This window comes from Pongo abelii, chromosome X (genome assembly GCF_028885655.2).
Source record: "Pongo abelii isolate AG06213 chromosome X, NHGRI_mPonAbe1-v2.0_pri, whole genome shotgun sequence".
Lineage (NCBI taxonomy): Eukaryota > Metazoa > Chordata > Mammalia > Primates > Hominidae > Pongo > Pongo abelii.
In genome coordinates this window covers 141,509,818-141,532,134 of record NC_072008.2, presented here as the reverse complement: position 1 = coordinate 141,532,134, position 22,317 = coordinate 141,509,818, and the positions used below count along the sequence as shown (strand labels likewise).

General features: G+C 46.7%; 2 pseudogenes; one reads left to right on the top strand and one right to left on the bottom strand.

The window, feature by feature from the left end:
* Window positions 1–11,119: 11,119 nt before the first annotated feature.
* On the bottom strand, window positions 11,120–20,791 carry LOC100457808 (rootletin-like; annotated as a pseudogene).
* A 1,330-nt stretch (window positions 20,792–22,121) lies between these two features.
* On the top strand, window positions 22,122–22,239 carry LOC112131214 (5S ribosomal RNA; annotated as a pseudogene).
* The last annotated feature ends 78 nt before the right edge of the window (window positions 22,240–22,317 follow it).

Genomic DNA, 22,317 nt, shown 5'->3' with positions numbered 1-22,317 from the left:
AGGCATATGCACAGCAGCAGGGCCTGACTGCAGGTACTCATGTGGTGGTGGGGGCCAGTGGCTTGCACGTGCACAGGTACAGGAGTTGGGTCTGGCGGCATACCTGTGCATGGTTGCAGGGACTTGTTGCATGTGTAAGCATGGTAGTGAGGGCAGGCACCAGTTGGTGGGCCCAGCTGCAAGTACACACATAGCTACAGGGCCAGGGCTGTCAGACAGCATGTGTGCAGCTGCAGGAGCCATCTGCAGGTACATGCATGATGGGTGGCCTGTGATGGAGGTTGGGTTGATGTGTGCATGTGCACAGCTGCACGTAACCAGAGCTGGCAGCATGCATGTACACTGCTACAGGGGCTAGCTGTGGATGTGAGCATGGCAGTAAGGGCTGGAGACAGGAGTCAGCAGTCAGGGCTTGTTTCTTGTGCATGCACAGCCATGGAGAATGCAAATGGTGGCCAGTACACACACAGTTCCATGGGTCAGCTACAGGCATGTGCGGGACTATGCAGCCTGGCAACAGGGGTTGGTCAGCTGCAAGGACCACGAGAGCTCTTGGTGTGTACACATGTTGCAAGAATCAGCTGCTGACATAAATGTGATGGTAGGGGCTGGCAACTGGAGTCAGGGCCAGCTGTGCATGAACACATACAACTAACAGGGTCAGTCAGACACACATGTAGTGGTGGGTTGGGGCCTGTAGCACAGGCCCAGGCTGATTGTGCACACATGCAAGGTGGATGTGTGGGGTCACTGGGCTGGGGTGTCCACAGCAGCAGCCACTAGGGATGTTCCAGGAGAAGGAAGGGGTGGAAGAAGGGTGGAGACTCTGGTAGCTGGAGACTGCGAAGGTGAAAAATTTCGCAGCCCTCGAGGCACTGGTTGTCCACCGCAGCAGTGCTGAGTGGACATGAGTTAGTTTCCTCAGCAGTAAAAGGCTTCAAGGGCTGTTAAGGTCTTCAGTAAAGAAGGCTGCTGGAGTCCTGTGCAAAGCAGGCCACTGGGGACCACAGTGGCTTCTCCTACCTGGCAGACACTGATATCCCCTACCCATTTCCTTTGTTCTTAACCATCTCCAAGCATTCAGCTGGCAGTTTTCTCAACATTCTGAGTGAGTGAAACTGGAGCAGATCAGTCCCAGGCAGTGTCCTGAAGACTGAGAGAGCCAGTTGTTCATCCTGCCCTGCAAGAGGAACTCACGAGCTAGGGAATGTTCTCTCCATGCTGAGCAGTGTCAACTGGGGGATGGGATGATTCAGGTAAAATGAAACTGTCCTTCCTACCTTTTTTGTGCAAGTATTCTCAGTTTTTTTCTTCAACTGTGTTGCTATAGCTTCTTAAGTGGACTCTTGTGTTCTTTTGGAGCTATTTTTATTCATGAATGACTGTCAAGTTGTTGTTGTTGTTGTTGTTGTTGTTGTTGTTTTGGAGGAAAAAAGGCTGGAACTCCTACTCCGCTATCTTGCTGATGTCACTTATTCCTGCCACTAACTGCAAAGTTTTTTGTTTGAGAAGTGGTAAGGATGGAATTGCCAATATGAGATGTGGAGAACTGCGAGGAGCCAAATTGGGTGCATAAGAAGAATTGCAAGAACTCAGTTTTAGACATATTAAATTTGCGTAGACATGTAGATAATTGAATCTGAGGTTGGTTAATGCTGGAGGTGTACATATTTTGAAGTTATCATCCTCCAGATATTATATAAAGTCATGCCAAAGAAATGTATGTATATTAAAAGAGAAATGGTCCAAGACATGTGTCTTGTGTCATTTATAATGTTGGATAGTAAGTTAAGGAAATGTTTAACATTGTGGATGTTGCCAGTTTTCCAACATGGTGTGACCATTTCCACTCCCACCTGCGGTGTTTGAAATTTCTAGTTCCTCCAGATCCTTTACATTTATATCATGTAACTCACTTTTAACTTATTGTAAAATTCTACTTGAAACTACTTGTTTATAACTGTAACATGTAATATACATATCTAAGAGTTCAAGCTGGACGCAGTGGCTTACCCCTGTAATCCCAGCACTTTGGGAGGTCGAGGCGGGTGGATCTTCTGGGGTCAGGAGTTTGAGACCAACCTGGCCAACATGGTGAAACCCCGTCTCTACTTAAAAAAATAATAATAATACAAAAAATTAGCCGGGCGTGATGATGGTGGGCGCCTGTAATCCCAGCTACTTGGGAGGCTGAGGCAGGATAATCACTTGAACCCAGGAGGTGGAGGTTGCTGTGAGCTGAGATTGCACCATTGCACTCCAGCCTGGGCAACAGGAGTGAAACTCTGTCTCAAAAACTAACTAACTAAATAAATAAATAAAAGAGTTTATCAACTGAACAAAACACCTAGAGAATTGATTCATTCTTACAGTAGCAATATTTCCTAGTATCAGGTTAGAGCCAGAGTAAGGAGGTGCGGAGCCGGTTACAGTGTACTATGCTTTTACATAATTATTTCTACCACTAATACCAATCAACATTTATTTGGTGGTTACTAGTGCCAGCCATTATTCTCTGAGATTTAAATATACCAATTAATTATCACAACACTTCTATGTCATGAGGACTATTATTGTGCTTCTCATTTTATAGATGAAGAAACCAAGGAGCAAAGAGATTAAGCGCCTTGACTAAGGTTGCAAACTGAGTAAGTGACACTGTCAAGATTGTAACGCAGGTAGCCAAGTTCCAACTTTTGCTCTTACCTGTGTACTTGACTGCCTCTCACTAAGGAGTTGTGAATATGACCAGTTGTTTAATAAATCCTGTGCTTCTCCCTTAGATTGGCTGTGATGAAAAGTTCACACTTTCTTCATTTAACTTTGTTAAATCAGTAAAGGAGAATCAATACCTAAAGGATTATAAACTTCCTTTCTGACAGATTTACAAGGTGTCTGTTTAAACATGTGCAAAATGTACCTTAGATCTACTAAAAGCTATTTTAGGGTATTACAATGTCAAAGTAACGTGAAATTTAACACAACCTCAATTAATAGATAATGACACTCAAATTTCTCCATGGTTGTTTTAGGTCTCTTGCCTTATAAGGGTGACTGGTTAGAAGTTGAGTATTACATGCAGCCAAGCACCTTAAACATCAAGCCATGCTCAGTGAAGCCCATGAGCTGTAAGCATGTGGACGAGGTAATTTGTTTCCATGTTGCACTTGTCATTAGTTTCTTCGAAACCTTCCTTTAGTGATAATTTTTATGCCCAGAAGTCTATTGGGTGTGCTGGGAAATCTAGAAAATATGAGAAAACATATTTGTTTTTTTATCAAAAGTAGGCTGTTTTCTTATTGAAATGGCAGGACTCCCAAAAGAAAATAATTAGAAAATCATGTAGAACATGTACATAAGTAAGTTCTAAGTTATATAGTATATTTGGTATTTTAATGTTATTAGGACGTTCTGAGAACAACAGGAAGAAAAACTGTGTGACAGAAAATGCTGTATGCCAGAAAATTGTTGGGAGAGAATGAATGGAGTGGGTTGTGGGATTTGAGCTTTCCAGTAAATGCTGGGCATGATTTGGATAGTAGAGCCTGAAAATGAGAAAGAAATTCATTTTTAACAAAGGTACAGATGAAATAGTGAGCTTGGAAAGTGAAAGAGGAAGCAGGAAAAAAATGATAGTCTACTTACTGCAACATTCCTTTCTCATTCAACCCCTTTCACTCTCTCAACCTTAACTACAGAGGTTTATGGACATTCTATGTAATATTCAGCACAGAGCTTCTCAGCAGAGACCTAGGCCCCATCCTCAGAGACTCTGATTTAATTGGCTTAAAATGCAATCTGGGCATAATTATTTTTACAAAGTACCCTGGTGTTGCCTGTGTGCCAATCATGTTGGGAATCACTGAAGAAGATGGAGTGACTTGAAGATTAGAGGCAGAGTGAGGAGGGGCAGAGCCCATTAAAATGTACTATGCTTTTACATAGTCATTTCCACCATTTATAATTACAGGCCTGCATTACTAGTCTACATGGAAGACATGGGGTGATAGATGATAGTATCTTTTTCGCCTTGGATTCTCTGAAACTTCCTGATGGATACATACCTCAAAGATATGATATCGTCAATATGGCCATGGCTGAGAGCATTCAGTCCTGTTATATTTGGAGGGCAGTTTCTATCACACCAGTGCAAAGGTTGTAATAATAAAACACTTATTCTCTGTTCATATTCTCCTCTTTGGGCAGTAAAGAGTCTAGTTTAATTGAAAAGCTTAGCTTAGTAAACCTAAACTTTTTTTACATATTACTTTTCTGGTAAATTCAATTAAGATACTGGCTGGTTCACTTGGACCATGAGCCCACTTTAGCGAAGTGCTTTATCAATTAAAAAGCATGCTAAAGCTGGCAAGTTACTGTAGGTAGAGTGTTCCTGGAGACACAACAATTCACCTTAAATTCCTTGTTTTCTATTACCAAGAGTGAACTATAAGATGGCAGAGGCCTGGGGCAGCCCTGAAGGCACCATCGGAGGAAAAGAATTTAACTGAAGAAGCAGCAGAGTCAGCATGTTAAAAGCATGATTTAAAGTTACAATCTGACTTCAATTTTGAGTCCCCCTTATGCTGTTTTTATTTTTCCATAGCCTTTTTCATCTTATATTTACCTACCTAATTTGTTATGCCAGAACGTATTTTGGTCTGCTTTTCTCCTTAATGCATCACAAAGCACTTAGAAGAGTGCCTGGCATATATTAAAGGCAGATTAAATGTTAAATTCAATGAATGGGTGATCTGGCCAACGATAATGCTTAGGTGTGGGTAATTAATAACTTGTTTGCTAGGAATAAAATTGTTGAGCAATCCATTAAGACTTCACTTGATATTTTACTAAAAATGTCTCCAGATCTGGTGCACATAAGCCTCAAAGTGGCTGGAGATCTACTTTTGGGAGAAGTGCAGGCCAACTCCATACATGAATTAGGGGGCAAATCAGAGCCCTTTGAAGGAAGGAGAAGCTACCTACCCATGGGCTATGATGGTACTAAAATCCCACAAATACAGCTGATGAAAAGTTTTCCTTTCTTCCTCAAATAGAGCCTTAACCAGATAACTGTGGCCTAGGGGAAGGGACATATTCAGATCTTTGGGCATCACTGGAAAGTGGCTGTGAGCTCCCTTTCAGTCCTGGGATTCATAATTACCCCATAATCTCCTGGTCAGTGGATAAACAAAGTTTGATTCTGAAATTGCTTTACAGGTCTACTGAGACCTTTCAAGCATCCAGTGGTTAGTTTCCCATTTTACAGGAACATAGCAGGCATGAATATCCCGTAGATTTTAGGCTTTTACTGTGACAGCTCCAGGTCCCTGTGGAAGTCGTCATTCAAAAGCAGCCCCATAAGCTGTGGGAATTACAGAGAAGGCCACCATTGGACTTGAGAGATGCATGGGTCATGGATTCTACCATCTCCCCAATTAATTTTCGGCGTTAGTTGGTGTAGAAGAATGCTCTTTGAGAGTAACAGTGGATTATGGTAAGCCTAGTCAGGTGGTGATTCAATTATAGCCAGTGTTACACAGACATCATCACTGAAATGAGTGAATTACTTCAGTACCTGGGGTGCAGTGGTTGCATGAATAATTTTCCTTCATCCTTTTAAATAGCAAAGTCCAGAATCCATTTGCTTTTCTAGGGCTGGTCCAGCAGTAGTACACTTTGAACATTTGCTTCATGGATATGTCAACTTCGAGGCTTGTTGCCATAATTTCAAATGCAGGGTTCTTGATCACCTCACCCTCAGTGAAGCAACATACTGGTCTTCCTAAATGGTGCAAGAACCCCGGGAGTAGGAAAGTAGCAGGATAGGTTAAAAGCGTATTTTCTACAGGTGAAAAAGAAATGCCATGAAAATACAGAAACCAGCCTGGAGCAGTGGCTCACGCCTGTAATCCCAGCACTTTGGGAGGCCAAGGCAGTTGGATCACCCGAGGTTGGGAGTTCAAGATCAGCCTGACCAACATGGAGAAACCCCATCTCTACTAAAAATACAAAATTAGCCGGGCATGGTGGCACACGCCTGCAATCCCAGCTACTCAGGAGGCTGAGGCAAGAGAATCGCTTGAACCCAAGAGGCGGAGGTTGTGGTGAGCCGTGATCGTGCCACTGTACTCCAGCCTGGGCAACAAGAGCGAAAATCTGTCTCAAAAAGTAAATAAATAAGTAAAAGAAAAGAAAATACAGGAACCTGTCACCACAAGTTTCTGGGGCTCCAGTGTTCTATGGTAGAACTTCCAGCTGGTATGCTGTGAATGGGTTGCAGATGTGCTGATGTTAGATGTCCCTCAGCTCATTTAGGGATTGATATGATTTGGATATTTGTCCCCTCCAAATCTCATGTTGAAATATGATTCCCAATTTGGAGGTGGGGTCTGGTGGGAGGTGTTGGGTCTTGAGGGCGGATCCCTCATGAATGGCTTGGTGCTGTCCTTGCGATAATGAATGAGTTCTCACTTGGAGTTTACCTGAGATTTGGTTGGCTAAAAACAGCATGGCAGCTCCTCACTCTTTCTTCCTCTCCCTCACCATGTGACACGCTGGCTGCCCTTCACCTTCTGCCATGATTGTAAGCTTTCTGAGGCCTTCACCAAAAGCAGATGTCAGCACCATGCTTCCTGTACAGCTGCAGAACTATGAGCCAAATAAAACCTCTTTTCTTTATAAATTACCCAGCTTCAATTATTTCTTCATAAATTATTATTAAATTATAAATTATTACTTTATTATTCATAAATTATTTCTTCATAAATTATTTATTTACCCAGCTTCAATTATTTCTTTATAACAATGTGAGAATGGACTGACACAGGATTACATGCAATGAAGAAAAGGAAATAAGACAATGATCTTGAGCAGGGGTTGGAAAGCTAAGGCTGTTGTGTCAAATCTGTCCTGATGCCTGAAATGATTCTTAAAAATTGAAGTTCTATTAAAGTACCTGGAATTTAATTAGGACCTAGTATATTGTACTTACTATTGTCATCATGATTATGGATGCTATTAATTGACATGCTTTGAAGTCTTCATCATAATTGTGGTTTCATCCGTTACTACTTATATAGTAGTAATACACTACTTGGTCTGTTATTTCACTGCTGTTATGAGATGCATAAAAGTTTGACTATATATCTGCCTTATGGATATGTTTTGTGAGAATAAACAACCCCTCTCTCATGTTAAATGGGTGGTTTTAAAAATTTATTTTGTCAGAATTTAAAAATGCCACTTTATCAGTGATTTCTCCAAGAATCCCTGGTCCTTTTTCTTTTTAATTGTTTTTACTGTGGTAAAACACACATAACATAAAATTTATCACTTTAACCATTTTAAGTGTATAGTTCATTGGAATTGAATACAGTCATAAATACATTCATCAATGGAGACTTGAATTGCTTCCACTGTTTAGATTTTGTGAATAAAGCTATGACATAGGTGTACAAATATCTCTTTGAGACCATGTTTTTAATTCTTTTGGGTGCATATACTAGAAATGGAAATGCTGGATCATATGGTCATTTTGCTTTTAATTTTTTGATGAACTGCTACACTGTTTTCCACAGTAGCTATACCATTTTACATTCCCACCAACAGTGCACAAAAGCTTTAATTTCTCTACATCCTTGCCAACATTTGTGGTTTTCTGTTTGTTTGATAGTAGCCATCTTATTGGGTCTCATTGTAGTTTTAATTTGCATTTTCCTAATGATTTTGGGCATCTTTTCATGTGCTTATTGGCCATTTGTATATCTTCTTTAGAGAATTGTCTATTTTAGTCCTTCGTCCATTTTGGAATCAGGTTTTTGTTGTTGTTGAGTTGTATGTATTCTCTATATATTCTTCATATTACTCTCTTATCAGACATGTGATTTGCAAATATTTTCTCCCATTCTGTAGGCTGCATTTTTACTCTGCTCGTTGTGTATTTTGATGCACACATTTTCTAATTTTTATAGGTACCTAGTAGGTGTATATATTTATGGAGTATATGAGATATTTTGATAGAGGTATACAATGTGTAATAATCATGTGAGGATAAATGGGGTATCCATCACCTCGAGCATTTATTATTAATTAGTGTTATAAACATTCCAAGTGTACTATTTTAGTTATTTTAAAATGTACAATAAATTATTGTTGACTGTAGTCGCCCTGTTATGGTACCAAATACTAGAACTTATGCACTCTATCTAACAATATTTTTGTACCCATTAATCATCCCCAGTTTTCCTCCCTGCTCCCCATTACCCTTCCCAGCCTCTGGTAACCATCCTTTTATTCTTGATCTTCGTGAGTTCAGTTGTTTTTGTTTTTAGCTCCCACAAATGAGTGAGAACACATGAAGTTTGTCCTTCTGTGCTTGGCTTATTTCACTTAACACAATTTCCTCCAGTTCCATCCATGTTGTTGCAAATGACAGGATCTCTGAAGTCCAATTTGTCTATTTTTTCTTTTGCTGTCTGTGCCTTTGGTTTCATGTCCATCAAATAATTGGCAAATCCAATATTGTGATGCTTTTACCCTGTTTTCTTCTAAATGTCTCATGGTTTTAGGTCTTATATTTAAGTCTTTGATCCACTTTGAATTAATTTGTGTGTAAGATGTTAGGTAAGGTTCCATCTTCATTCTTTCACATAAGATATCCAGTTTTCCCAGCACCATTTGTTGAAAAGAATATCTTTTCCCCAAAGAATAGTCTTTTGTTTCATCTCTGAGTATTTTTAAATTTTCCTTGTGATTTTTTCTTTGATCCATCGATTGTTTAAGAATGTGTCAATTTTCACAAATTTGTCAATTTTCCAGTTTTACTACTGTTATTAATTTCTAACTTCATCATGTTGTAATTGGAGAATACTTTGAATAATATCTATCCTTTAAAATCTATTAGGACTAAGTTTGTGGCTTAACATACAATCTATCCTGGAATATGTCCTATGCACACTTTAGCAGAATGTGTGTGTTGTTGTTGTGTAGAGTGGCCTGTGTATGTCTGTTAGAATTAGTTGGTTTATTGTGTTAAGTCCTCTATTTCCTTATTTCTCTTCTGTCTGGTTCTTCTATCCATTATTGAGTGTGGGATATTGAAGTCTCCAACTATTATTGCAGAACTGTCTATTTCTCCCTTCAATTCTGTCAATATCTGCTTCATATATTTTGATGGTCTGTTATTATAATTGTGTATATAATTGTTATATCTTCTTGCTGTATTGAACCATTTATTTATATATAATGGCTTTGTCTCTTGAATCTTTTTTTGATTTAAAGTCTATTTTATATGATATTAGTATAATCACTTCTGCTCTCTTTTGTTTACTATTTGCATACCATATAGTTTTCAATCCTTTCACTTTCAACCCATTTGCGTCTTTGGATCTAAAATGAGTCTCCTTTAGAAAGTAGACATGTATACACACACACACACACACACACACATATACATACACACATATTTTATGCATATGTATATATACATACATATAGTTTTCAACTTTTATTTTAGGTTCAAGGGGTATGTGTTCAGGTATTTTGCATGGGTAAATTGTGTGTCACAGGGGTTTGGTGCACATATAGTTTTGTCACCGAGGTAATCAGCATAACTCGTGATAGGTAGATTTTCGATCATCACCCGGCTCCCACTACCTATCCTCAAATAAGCCCCAGTATCTATTGTTCCCTTCTTTGTGTCCATGTGTACTCAGTGTTCAGCACCCATTTATAAATGACAACATGCAGTATTTGGTTTTCTGTTCCTGTGTTAATTCGCTTAGGATAATGGCCTCCAGATCCATCCATGTTGCTGCAAAGGCCATGATCTCATTCTTTTTATAGCTGTGTAGTATTCCACAGTGTAAATGTACCACATTTTCTTTATCCAGTCTACCATTGATGGGCATTTAGGTTGAGTCCATGTCTTTGCTATGGTGGATAGTACTGGAATGAACATACCCATACATGTGTCTTTGTGGCAGAATGATTTATATTCCTTTGGGTACATACCTAGTAATGGGATTGCTGGATCAAATGGCAGTTCTATTTTAAGTTCTTTGAGAAATCTTCAGACTGCTTTCCACAGTGGCTGAACTAATTTACATTCCTACCAGCAGTATATAAACGTTCCCCTTACTCTGCATCCTCACCAACATCTGTTATTTTTTGACTTTTTGGTAATAGTCATTCTGACTGGTACGAGATGGTATCTCATTATGGTTTTAATTTGCATTTCCCTAATGATTAGTAATATTGAACATTTTTTCGTGTGCTTGTTGGCTGCTCGTATGTCTTATTTTGAGAAATGTCTGTTTGTGTCCTTTGCCCATTTTTAACAAGGTTGTTTAGTTTTTGCTCGTTGATTTGTTTAAGTTCCTTATAGATTCTGGATATTGGATCTTCGTCAGATACATAGTTTGCAAATATTTTCTCCCATTATGTACATTGTCTGTTTACTCTGTTGATAGTAGAAAGAATATATTTGGATCATGTGTTTTTATCCATTCTGCTAATCTCTGCCTTTTGATTGGAGAGTATAATCAATTTACATTTCAAGTAATTAAGGATAAGGAAGGACTTCTGATATTTTGGCACTCATTTTTAATATTCTTTATAGTTTTGGGGGACCTCATTGCTTGCATTACTGTCTTCTTTTGTGTTGATTCTTTTGCAGTAAGCAGTTTATTCTTTTCTCATTTCCTTTTGTACATATTGTCGTTATTTTCTTTGTGCTTACCATGGGGATTACATTTAACATCCTAAAGTTATAACACTCTAATTTGAATTTATACCAGTTTAACCTCAATAACATATAAAAACTGTTTATTTACAACTTGGTTTTCACTCCTTTCAGTTGTTGACATCACAGGCTTACATCCTTACACACTGTATTCCCAAGAACATAAACTAATAATTCTTTTAAATTCATTCATCTCTTAAAGTCATGTGGGAAACAAAGTGTGGAGTTACAAACCAAAGTTACAATAATACAAGCTTTTAGACTAATAATTTTAAAAATGTGTTATTCTCTTAAGTCATGCACAAGTCAAAAAGTAGAGTTACAAATGGTTGTTACAATAATGCTATCTTTTATAATTGCCCATGTATTTATTGAGACTTTTTTTTTTTTTTTTTTAGAAAAGGAGGTCTTCTTGTCACAGAAAACAGTTCTGAACTGTTAACATTGTAAAAAGGTATAAAAATACAGGGTAGGTTCTCTGAACTGTCTGTATTTCCTGACACACACTCTGAACTAAGGTGAAGAGATCTCTGGAAGCCTGGGACTCTGACCCTTGCCCTGGGCCCGGTCCCCTTCCTCTTTCCCACAAGCCCATGCTCCAGGGCTGACCAAAGACAAGGGCTCTCCCCAACCCTGGCTCAACCTCTCAAGGAAGACCATGTATGATCTACAATGGCTCATCCTGGAAGAAGGGGGGCTGGACTGAGGTGGGGTCCGCAGGCGATGCCGGGAAGCCTCTCCAGGCCTGGAGCTGGAGTACCTCTCCTCAGCACTGCCAGTGGGGCTCCTCCTCATTCCACCTCAGCTCGAGGCCCCCAAGGGACCATGCTCTGGGTGGGGTGTCCAAGAGGAGGGCCCTTCCCTGTCCCAGGCACAGGGCCGTTCTCCAGATGCCAGCGGGGGCTTATTCCTCGGGGGGGGCCTGAGGATGGGGAGAAGGGTGCTGAGCTCCTTGAAGCTCCTGCTGCAATTTTTGGTCCCTTCAGTGTGGACACCTGCTCCTCCAGCTAGCGCACCCTCTGGCGGTGGGCCTGCTCCCATGCCTCCAGGGTACGTTCAGCCTGTGCCTGGGCACTGCACAGGCGCTCCACCTCCTACCGCAGCTCCAGCTGCTGCTGCTGCTGCGCGTCCACCTCCAGCTGGGCTGGGCTGGGCTGTGACTCTGCTCCAGCGCCACCACCTGAGCCTCTAGCTGCTAGATCTGCCTCTGGGCCTCAGCCAGCTCAAGCTCAGCCCCCATGAGGGTCCAGTTCAGGCGGCCCTTCTCTGGGCTCAGCGGCACTGTGTCCTTAGGACTGCGAAGCTTCTCTCGCTCCACCTTGTCCAGTGCCCTCCTGAGGGCCACGAGGTCCTTCTCCAGCTGCAGGGCTGAGCGCTCCACTTCCCGCTTCTCGGCTTCCAGCTGAGCCAGGGCGCGCTTCAGGCTGCCCAGGCGTTCCTGCAGCAGCCTCTGCTCGTCCTGCAGCTTCTGGACCGTGTGCAGGGCTGCAGCCTCGCCCTCCTGCCACTGCTGCAGCACCTCCTGAAGCTGTTGTAGCTGGCCCTCGGCCTCCGCCTGCTGCAGCTCCAGGTCAGCCACCTCGCCTGGCAACGTCTGCACCTGCTCCCCAAGGGAGCTGCTCTGCTTCCCTGCCTCAGACAACGTCTGCCTGGCAGCGTCCAGCCGTTCCAGGAGCCCTTGGCGGTCATATTCACAGGCGGTCAGAGCCTTCTGTAGATGCAGGTTCTTGTCCTGGGTGCTGCTGAGGCTGGCGCTGCTCTAGGCCAGGGCCTCTGTCAGGCCCCGCACCTTGACGCGCAGGAGCCCCTCCCTTTCCTCCACCTTGGCCAGGGCCCCATTCAGCCACTCCACTGTCAGCTGCAGGATCCCTCCCTTCACCTCGCTGTCTGCCACCTGTCTCTGCAGGGAGTGCATCTGATTCTGGAGGGCCTGGGCCTGGGCCTCGCGGTCGCTCAGGCCCGGGTGGCTGCGCTACGGCTCCCCCTCAAGCGAGGGCCGCTGCAGTTCCAGTTTGACGGTGAGGCCCTCGGAGGCGTCCAGCATCTCCTTCAGGCACCACTTGTCGCCCTCCAGCTTCCTTTCGTTGGCCTTCATCTTGCTGATCTTCTCCCGACTGGCCCGGAGCTCGCTCTCAGTGGCCTGCAGGCTTCTCTCCAGTGTGGCCACCCAGTCCAGCGTGGCCCTGGAGCTCCCGCTCACTGCGCCGCACACTCTCCTCCTGCAGCGCCAGCTCCTCCTGGACCCGGCTCAGCCGCCCATCCACACTGCGCAGGGCTTTCTCACTCTCAGCCACTGTAGCCACTCTCGCCTTCTGCAGCTGCCTGGCCTTCGAGGTTGTGGTGTCCCTCTCAGCCTCCGTCTTGGCCAGTTGGCTATTCAGGGCACTCTGGGTCCGAAGTTCGTCCTGTTCTCTCAGGGCGCTCGGCCGCTCCTTCAGAAATTCCCGGAGGGCCCGGCGCACTGCCCCTGGGTCCAGGTCTAGAGGAGCCGGGGAGGTGGCAGGTCCTGGAAATGGTGGCTGGGACCCAGGGCTGCATTCTAAGGTGCTGGGGCGGCCTAGCCTTTCCCCGCTTCCTCCAGCGGGCCCGTCCCGGGCAGGGGAGCCGGGCACTGGTGGCGGGGCTGGACTGGGCTGGGCGCGCGACCCAGGGCGAGGCCCCGGCACAGAACCGAGCGCAGGCAGCCCAGCTGGGCCCCCACCGCGCACCGCTGCACCTCCACGCGGGCCAGCTCCGCCTCCAGGTCTTGTGCCCGGCTCTCGGCCGCGCTCAGCCGCAGGCCCAGCTCCGCAGCCTCGGCCCGCGCCGCCTCCAGCTTGAGCTCCAGGCCGCGGGCGTGGTCCAGCTGCTGCTTTTCCGTGCCGCGCACCTCCTCCAGGGAGCCCAGCAGGCCTCGCTCGCGGGTCCGGAACTCGCCTTCTTGTTCCTGCAGCTTCCGCTGGGCTACCTGGAGCTCCTGCCGCGTCGCCTCCAGGCTGGCCTCGCCCTTCAGCAGCCTCTGCCGGAGGCGCAGGATCTCCCTCCGGCTCTCCTTCTCTGCCCGCTAGCCCAGCACCAGGCGGCCCTGCAGCTCCGCCAACTCGCGGCCAACCCTGGTATTCTCACTGTCCAGCATCTTCATCTGACGCCGGAGCTCCTGCAGCTCCCTTCAAGCCTCCAGCTGTGAGCGCTCCACCTCCTGCAGCCCAGTCCAAAGCTCCCCAGCCTCCTTGCCCTCTAGGAGTGCCAGCTTCTGCTCCTTGTCCTCATCGGTAAACTTCAGGCTGATGCGCTCGCTCTCTGCCTTCTTCACGGCGGCCTGCAGTGCCTCACGCTCCTTGGCACCCTCGCCCAGGCTGTGCCACAGCTTGCCCGCCTCCTGGCGCTGCACCTCGAGGCCCTCCTTGTTCTCACGCAGCTTGCGCTGGGCCTCCAGCAGCTCCCGCCGAACCCGGTCGCGGGCATCCTCCAGCAAGTGCAGCTGGGTCCGAAGTTCTTCTGCCTCTGGAAGACAGGAGTCCTGCTGCTTGCCCAGGTCTCAAGCCTGCTCTTGCAGCCTCCTCACTTCCTGGGCGCGGGCCGCAGCAGCCTCCTCCAGCTGGGCCCATAGGCCCCTCAGCTCGGACATCAGAGCGTTCACGGTGCTCCGGTCCTGCTCCTGCCAGCTCTGGGCATCTAGTTTCTGCGGCTGCATCTCCAGGGAGATGGTGGCCAGGCTGTGCCGCGTACCCATCAACTTCTCTGACAACTTCTCTGACAGAGTCTTTTCAGACCCCTTCAGAGACAAGGCCTGCTGCTTCTTGCTCTCGGCCAGGAGGAGGCTCTTGTCGCGCTCCTGCTGCAAGGCAGCGATCTCCTCGCTCAGCTCTTCCTTCTCGATCTCCAGTCGGGCCAGCAGCTCCTCCTGCTCGCACTGCAGCTGACTCTGCAGCTGGGCCCGCTCGGCTTCCAGCTCCCACCATGCTGCCTCCTTTTCGCTCTGGACTCACTGCCAGTCATCCTCATGGGCTGCCCGCTGCTCCCGCAGAGAGGCCTGGGCCTCCTGCTCAGCCTGCACCAGCTTCTGGGCCATCAGCTCCTTGTCTAGGCTGGCTTTCTCCTTTGTAGCTATTATTTGCTGCCGCAGGCCCGCCAGCTCCCCAGTCAGGGTCTCCTTGGCCAACAGCAGGGCCTGCCCATCGGCTTCCAGCTGATCCCAGTGGGCCTCGAGCTGAGCCAGGTGCCCTTGCACCTCAAACAGGCTGCTCTCCAGGGCTTCCTTCTCCAAGCGCAGGCGTGTGGCCTCCTCTGACAGGGTCCTGCCTTCACGCTGCGCGGCCGCCAGCTGCATGACCAGGCCAGTGCGCCCCTTGGCTAGCGCCTCCTTCTCCTGGGCCACTGACTCCGGCGCCTCTGCCTGCCACTGTGCCTCCCGCCGAGCCTGCTCTGGCTCCTGCTCCCGCCCGCTCAGCTGCTGGGAGAGCTGGGCTAGCTGCTCCTGCAGCCGGCTGCGCTCATGGCGCAGCGTGGGGAGCTGCTGCTCCAGCGCCTCCTGGACCTCCTCTGCCACTCGCAGGGAGCCCTCCAGGCCCTGCCGCGCCACCTCCTGCTCCAACCGCAGCTCCTCCAGCCGCTCCTGCTCTTCCTGCGCCACGGTGGCTTCCTGCTCCGCCTGCCGCAGGCGGCCCTGCAGGGCTGCCTTTTCTTCCTCCAGCTGGGCGACAAGGCGGTTCAGATCCAACTTATCCTGAGCGAGGCTCTCGTTGAGGGCGCTCAGCTTGGACAGGGAGTCCTGCAGGGAGGCCTCCTCTGCCCTCAGCTTGGTCACGGAGAGCTCGAGTTTCACCTGGCCAGCCTCAACCTTGGTCAGCGCCTCGGCCACCTCGACCTTCTCGGCCTGCAGCATGTCCCGCTGCAGTGTGGGGCAGCTCAGCGCCTCCCTCACCTCCACCAGCTCCTTGGCCAGGCCTGAGCGCTTCCCTTCCAGCTGCTCTAGCTGTTTATGGCTGCGCTCAAGCTCCTGGCGCACCCGTGCACCATCCTGCACAGCGTCCTCCTGCTTTTCCTCCTATCGGTCCCGCTGGCGCCGCAGCTCCTCCTGGGCAGCCTGCAGCTTCTCACGCTCCTTCAGAAGGTCCTTGGCCTGTTGCTGGGCCACCTGCAGACTGTGGGCCAGGTTGCTCTTCTCCCTGCTCAGGAGCCCATTGGCGTTCCGCAGCCTCTGTACCTCGCGCTGGGCGTCCTCGTGGGCCTGCGTGGCGCCATCGGTCTTGTCCCGCTGGTGCTGGAGCTGTTCCTCTAGGGCCCGCCGCTCAACCTCGCTGTCGCTAAGCTGCTTCCACAGGGTGCCCAGCAGGTCCTGGTTTGCCTCATAGTGCCCATGCATGTCCTGGACTTGCAGCTGTCGCTTGTGCAGGGCAGAGTGGATCAGGGCTAACCTGGAGGAGTCTGAGCTAGCCGGGCACCGGCTTCGGCGGGGCGAACGGCTGCTGCCCAGTGAGGAGCACTGCGGTGGGGATGGGATCCGCTGGCCTGAGAGACCCGCAGGCTGCCTTCGGACGCGTCCGTGGTGTGCTCGGAGCCGCTCAGCTGGACGCCGTCTCAGTGTCCAACAGGACGGCCTGTGCGAGGTCCCTCAGGGTCTGCTGCAGCCCCTCTCCATCCTCTGTCTACAGGGCCACCTGCTCCTGTAGCCGCAGGGATTCCAGGGCCTCAGGCTTGCCGAGGGGCTTGTTGACCTAATCCTACTACAGATTCTGCTTCTGAAGACGCTCCACTGCCAGGGCCAGCTCTGTCACTCTGGCACTGAGGTCGGCCTTGTCCAGGTCGCTTTGCATCTGCTGCTGGGCCAGGTCCTTCTCATGGAGCACCTTGTCCCGCAGCTGCTCCTCCAGCTGGGCCTGCAGCAAGGCCTGCTTCTCCAGGGCCGCTTCAGCCCCGCTCTCTGCCAGCGGCAGGCCCGTGCTCAGTACCAGGCCCTCCTCCTGGACAGCGCATGATGTCCAGGCCAGCTCCCCTCCCAGCTGCAGCAGGTCCCTCTCAGTGGACATCTTCACCTCGCTGACCAGTCATCTGACCCCCACCTGCCTCCAGAGGAGTAACAGGCGACTGTGCTCGTTGCTGAAGTAGGCGTTAAAGGACTCCTCCTCGAGCCTCCATGCCGCCTCCCGCTGCTCCAGCTCCTTGCGGCTGCGTGTCCAGTCGCTGGTCACCTTTCGTATGTCCTCACTCAGAGTCTGGCTGGCCGAGCCTGCGTGGTCCAGCTGCTCTCGGAGCATGGCATTCACCTGGACCAGGCTGGCACTCCTCTGCTCCTCCTCCTCCAGCCGAATGAGGGCGCTCTCCAGGTCTTGGCTGTGCTCTGTGTCCCTCAGTCGCTGCTGCTCAAGCTCTACGGATCTCTCCAGCAGCTGCTGCTCCAGCTCCGAGCACCTCTTCTTGTACTGGAGAATCTTGGCCTGCAGCTGCTACACAAGCTGGGCCTGCCGCTGTTGGCCCTCCTGGTAGGCCAGCAGCTTGCGGCCAGTAGGACGCCTGCTCCTCCTGCAGCTGCCTCCGCAACTCCACGCTCTGCTGTACCAGCCCCCGGGCTCCTGCATCTCCAGCTCCTCAGACTCCAGACGCACAGCCTGCTCCAGCGCATTGTGCTTAATGGTGAGCTCATCACGCTTGGCGTGGCTCTGGGCCAGTAAGTCCTCTGCGCGCGACAGCTCCTGCTTCAGCAGCTGGTTCTTTTTCTGCAGCGACAGCAGCAGTGCTATCTTTGTGGCCCGCAGTGGGACTGGGCTCTCAGGCCGGGAGAGGTTGCGGGTGACAATCTCCCTGATGCGGGCAGGTAGGATAACGGTCTGAGTGTCCTGGGCCAGGTCCTGCGCGCCCAAGCCCTTCTCATGGCCCAGGACGCTTCTCTCCAGTGTCCGGATAACCGTCTCCAGTGTCAGCTGGACCTCCAGTGCCCCCTACAGCCCCAAGCTCACGGCGGGGTGGCTGTGGGCATCCCTCCAGCCCCCTTCTGCAGGACCCCAAGACTAGCTCAGTCAGCACGCCCCACAGCCAGGCTGCTGTGCTGAGCACCAGGCAGATTAAGCTTAAATCCCGCGGCGCCCCCACGTGACCACAGCCGTGGGAGGAGCGAGATGGGGGTTGAGAGGGGAGAGGATGGGAAAGGACAGGAGAGGAGGGAAGTAGAGGCAGGGGGGATCCGAGGGAAGAAGAAGGAAGAGGAAGGATGAAGGAGAAGGGCGGAGAAGGGAGAGAAAGGGAGGGAAAAGAGAGAAGAGGGAATAGGGGAGGAAAGGAGGGGGGAATCTTTATTTCTTCATACAGCTTTGAATTCCTATCTAGTATCCTTTCATTTCACTTTGCAGTACTCTCTTGAGCAGTTCTTGCAGGACAGGTGTAGTGGTAACGTTAGCTTTTGTTTATCTGGGAATATCTTAATTTCTCCCTCATATTTGAGGAACAATTTTGCCAGATATAGCATTCTTAGTCAACATATTTTTAGCACTTTGAATATATCAGCTCACAGCCTTCTGGCATCTAAATTTTCTGAAGAGAAAATTGCTAACAGTTTCATTGAGGATCACTTGTATGTGATGAGTCATTTTTCTCTTGCTGCTTTCAAGATTTTTCTCTCTGTGTTTGTCTATTGAAAGTTTCATTATAAGGTGCCTTGGTTTTGGGGTATCTCTCAGTTCATCTTGGCATTCATTGAGATTCTTGGAGGTTTATATTCATGCCTTTCATAAAATTTGTTAAGTTTTCAGTCATTATTTCTTCAAAGGTTTCCTTTGCCCCTTTCTCTCTCTCCTTTCCTTTTGGAACTTACCCAATGCATATGTTGATGGGCTTGGTGTTGTCCAAAAGTCTCTTAGGCTGTGTTCATCTTTTTTTCAATCTTTTATCTACCTGTTCCTCAGACTTGATAATTTCCATTGTCCTATCTTCAAGATTGCTGATTCTTTCTTTTGCCATGCTCAAGTCTGCCTTTAAACCCCTCTTCTGATTTTTTTATTTCAGTTTTTGTACTTTTTGGCTCTACAGTTTATTTTTGGTTTCTTTCTTTGGCATCTCTTTCTTGATATTTCCATTTTGTTATGCTTCACTTTCTTGATTTTCTCCACATCTTCCTTTAGTTCTTGAGCATTTTTAAGAGAGTTGTTTTACAGTCTTTGTCTAATAGATCTGCTGTCATATCTACTAGATCAGGGACTGTTTCTGTCGATTTATTTTTTCCTTTGAATGTGCCATACTTTCCTGTTTCTTTGTATGCCTTGTGATTTTTTGTTGAAAATTAGACATTTGAATCTAATAATGTGAGAACTTTGGAAATCAGATTCTTCCCCTTCCTTGGTGTTTGCTGTTTTTTGTTATTGTTTTTATTTATTGTGGTTCTTTTTATTGCTGTAGGTTTTTTCTTTGACAAAGATTAGCCTGGGGTGTAAACTTAAGATCTTCTCAGGTTTTTTCTGAGCCTGCAGCTTTCCCTGTGCATGTACAGTCACTTTCTAATTTCCTCCATATGTGCAGTTGTTTTTGAATGTCCTAGTCTTTAATCTCTGGCTTCCAAAAGGAGAAAAGGGAAAAATGAAGGAAGGAAAAGGAAAAGTGGTGCTAACCCTTTAAATCTTGGGAAGTTGCTTCAGCCAGAGGGGTAGGGACGTGCAACAATGGAGAGAGGTGCAACAATAATGGTCACCCACCTCTTTGTCTGCAAGTCTGTGATCAGGAGCAGCAATCAGCTATCTGAGTACAGATCTGCAATATTGGGAGGGCAAGTTCCTTTTTGCCCACCCTTGCTCGTGTAAGCTGTGTGGAAACTGTTCCACAGTGCTAGGGACACAGTGCTGTGCTTGCCACAGGGCTGGGGCTGCTGGATAGATAGTTGCTAGTGGACTAAGAACACACTTTACCTCCAAACTTTCCCATGGAAATTGCAAGTCTCCAATATACTCAAGAGTTCAAAAATAGCTATATCAGGGTCTGTCAGTGCAATTTTTGTCTCAGTGGGGAGACTGATTCCTACTCCACCACCTTCCCAGAATCTTCCTAACCTTAAATTTTAAACATGCACACTAAAAATTATATTTTTTCAAATTATTCAGCAGCTCAATTCTCTTCCTGACAAAACAAAAGCCTTACCCATGTTATCTTCCCTCAGCACTCTATCTCCACAATTCTCATGTTATTGTTTTGAATTTTAGTATAAGCTTGTTATGAGTGCACAGAAAACTTTTCTCCTTCCCTTCTCCATACATTTCCTTCTACCCATCCTTCTTTTTAGAAGTGTGAGTACAGACTGAGAGTACAGACTCAGGAGAAAAACTATCTGGGCACAAATCTTTGCTCCACCAGGTGTGTGACCTTGGGCAAGTTTCTTTACCGCTCTGAGCCCAAGTTTCTTCATGTTTATAAACAGCGATAATGTAAGTTTTTGTTTTAGGGTCATGGTATTACATTATTTAGTATATGTAATGTGCTTAGAGCAGTACCTGACACAAAGTAAGTTCTCAATAAATGTTATTTTTTTCTCCTTCCTTGTTTGCTTAACCATCAATGTATGTCGAGATTTTTAAACCCCTTTTAATTACCATTTACTTGCTGTTATTTCTTGACTTCCATTCCTTCCTTGTGGGTTTCTCGTTCTTATTGCTAACATAGATTTTTTCAGTAATTGTTTCAGCGAGAGTTGATGGATGGTAAAACGTCCAAGTTCTGTTATGTGTCCGAAGGTGCTCATTTCACATTTTTTCATAAGTTCTAGGCTTACAGATTTCTTGTCATGCTTTGAAGACATTAATTGTGACACATATGGAAAATTGAGACTAAGTATCCATCCTAGTCCCCCAATGTACCTTCCTGGACTTCACAGTCAGAAAAGTCCAAATCTATATTTCTCAGATTACCCTGTAGTAGGAGGTTCTGAATATGAATGATATCCCACCAGTTTGGTACTCTTGGGTGAGATTGAAATGATTCACGGGAAGCAGCAGCCACCTTCCTGCTTCTTTGGGTCTTTCTGCTTGTGAATACAGTCATGCAGACTTTATGTTTTCCTGTTTCAGTGTTCCTTTGTGTAGTAACTAGTTTCATGGTGTCAAAAGGTGGTTGTGATATGACAGCAGATTTCTGATCTCTGAATCACAGCTACAGGGATGTGTTCTTGAAGTTAACAGCTTCAGTGTTGGGCTCCCAATTTCCTTCCATCTGAATTGAGTACAAGTGTTACCTACCTTAATGAGCCAGTTCTGTTGTGGTACCCTAGGAGTGTTTTTTAGAGGCCCAACCTATGTTTCTTTCAGCCTCGAAATAATTTTGTAAGCATCTGGTCCATGGTTCAATCAAACTTCTGTTTAAAATAGCTACAGTGAGTTCTGTTTTCTGCAACTGAACCCTTACTGATGCATCGTCTTCTGGCACCCACTGTTGTGGATGATGTTTGTTTTTCTTTTTATGGATAATGTGTCATTCCTCTCTAGTGACTTTTAGGATATTTCCTTTGTCTTCAGTGTTGTTTCGTTTAACTGAAGGGGCCCAGTGGTATATTTTGTGTATGTACATGTCCTACTCACCACTTGAGGTTTTTTTTTTTTTTTTTTCCATATTGGTACAAATCCAGACCCTGCACTGAGCACAGCGCAGAATTAGGGATTGAGAGTCTAGATGTTTCACTTCATTTCAAACCATGGTTTAAGCAGGGGACTCACTTTCAGGAGAGACCCAAGGTGGATAGGTGAAGATATTCTGGTTTTCATTCATGATGAAAACATTTTCCTACCTCCTAGATCCATACAGAACACCTAGTTCTAGCTCCCTATCACATGCAGTACCTGCCTACAGTTTAGCTTTCTTTCCTAGCTTCTCAGACCTGTTTCCCTTGCTAGCCTCCAAGGGCTGTGAAGCTTCAGGTCCCATTTACTGCTCTGCATTCCTTCTGCTTCTGGGTCTTAGAGGTTTCCTGTTGTACTTTTGAGAATGGCTACTATTTTAAAAATATTTTTTAAATATGCTGTCCATCGTTATGGTGTGTTTGGAAAAGAAGGTGGGGAAGCAATGGATTAGGGTGGTGTTCTTTCAGGTTAGTTCAAAGTGACATCCTCACCTGAAGTTGCTACCCATCACTAAATGATAAAAGGCATATCTCATTTCCTTTTTTAAAAAAAATTACTCCCTATAGTTAAAAACAGAAGTACAACTAAGCAATAGGCCTATGAAAATATTTAATCCTGATTATGTATTCAAAGGAATACAAAACAAAATATCAAAATAAACTATTTTAACCTATCAAATTGAGAGACTGACAAACCCGTTGTGAGACTCAGGGATAGGTAAAGTGGAGTAGAAGGAAAGGATCAAGTTCTCTCTCCTAGGAAACAGAGTTAGCTCTAGCCTTAAAATAGAGATGGTCAAGAAAGAAACATGCATCCATAGCCACACCACCCTGAATGTGCCCAATCTCGTCTGATCTTGGAAGCTAAGCAGGGTTGGGCTTGGTTAGTACTTGGAGGGGAGACTGCCAGGAATACCAGGTGCTGTAGGCTTTTTTTTTTAAAGGAAACATTTTAGAGAAGTGATGGGTTAAATATTATATTGATCTTGAAGGAAGGGAAATAACCCCA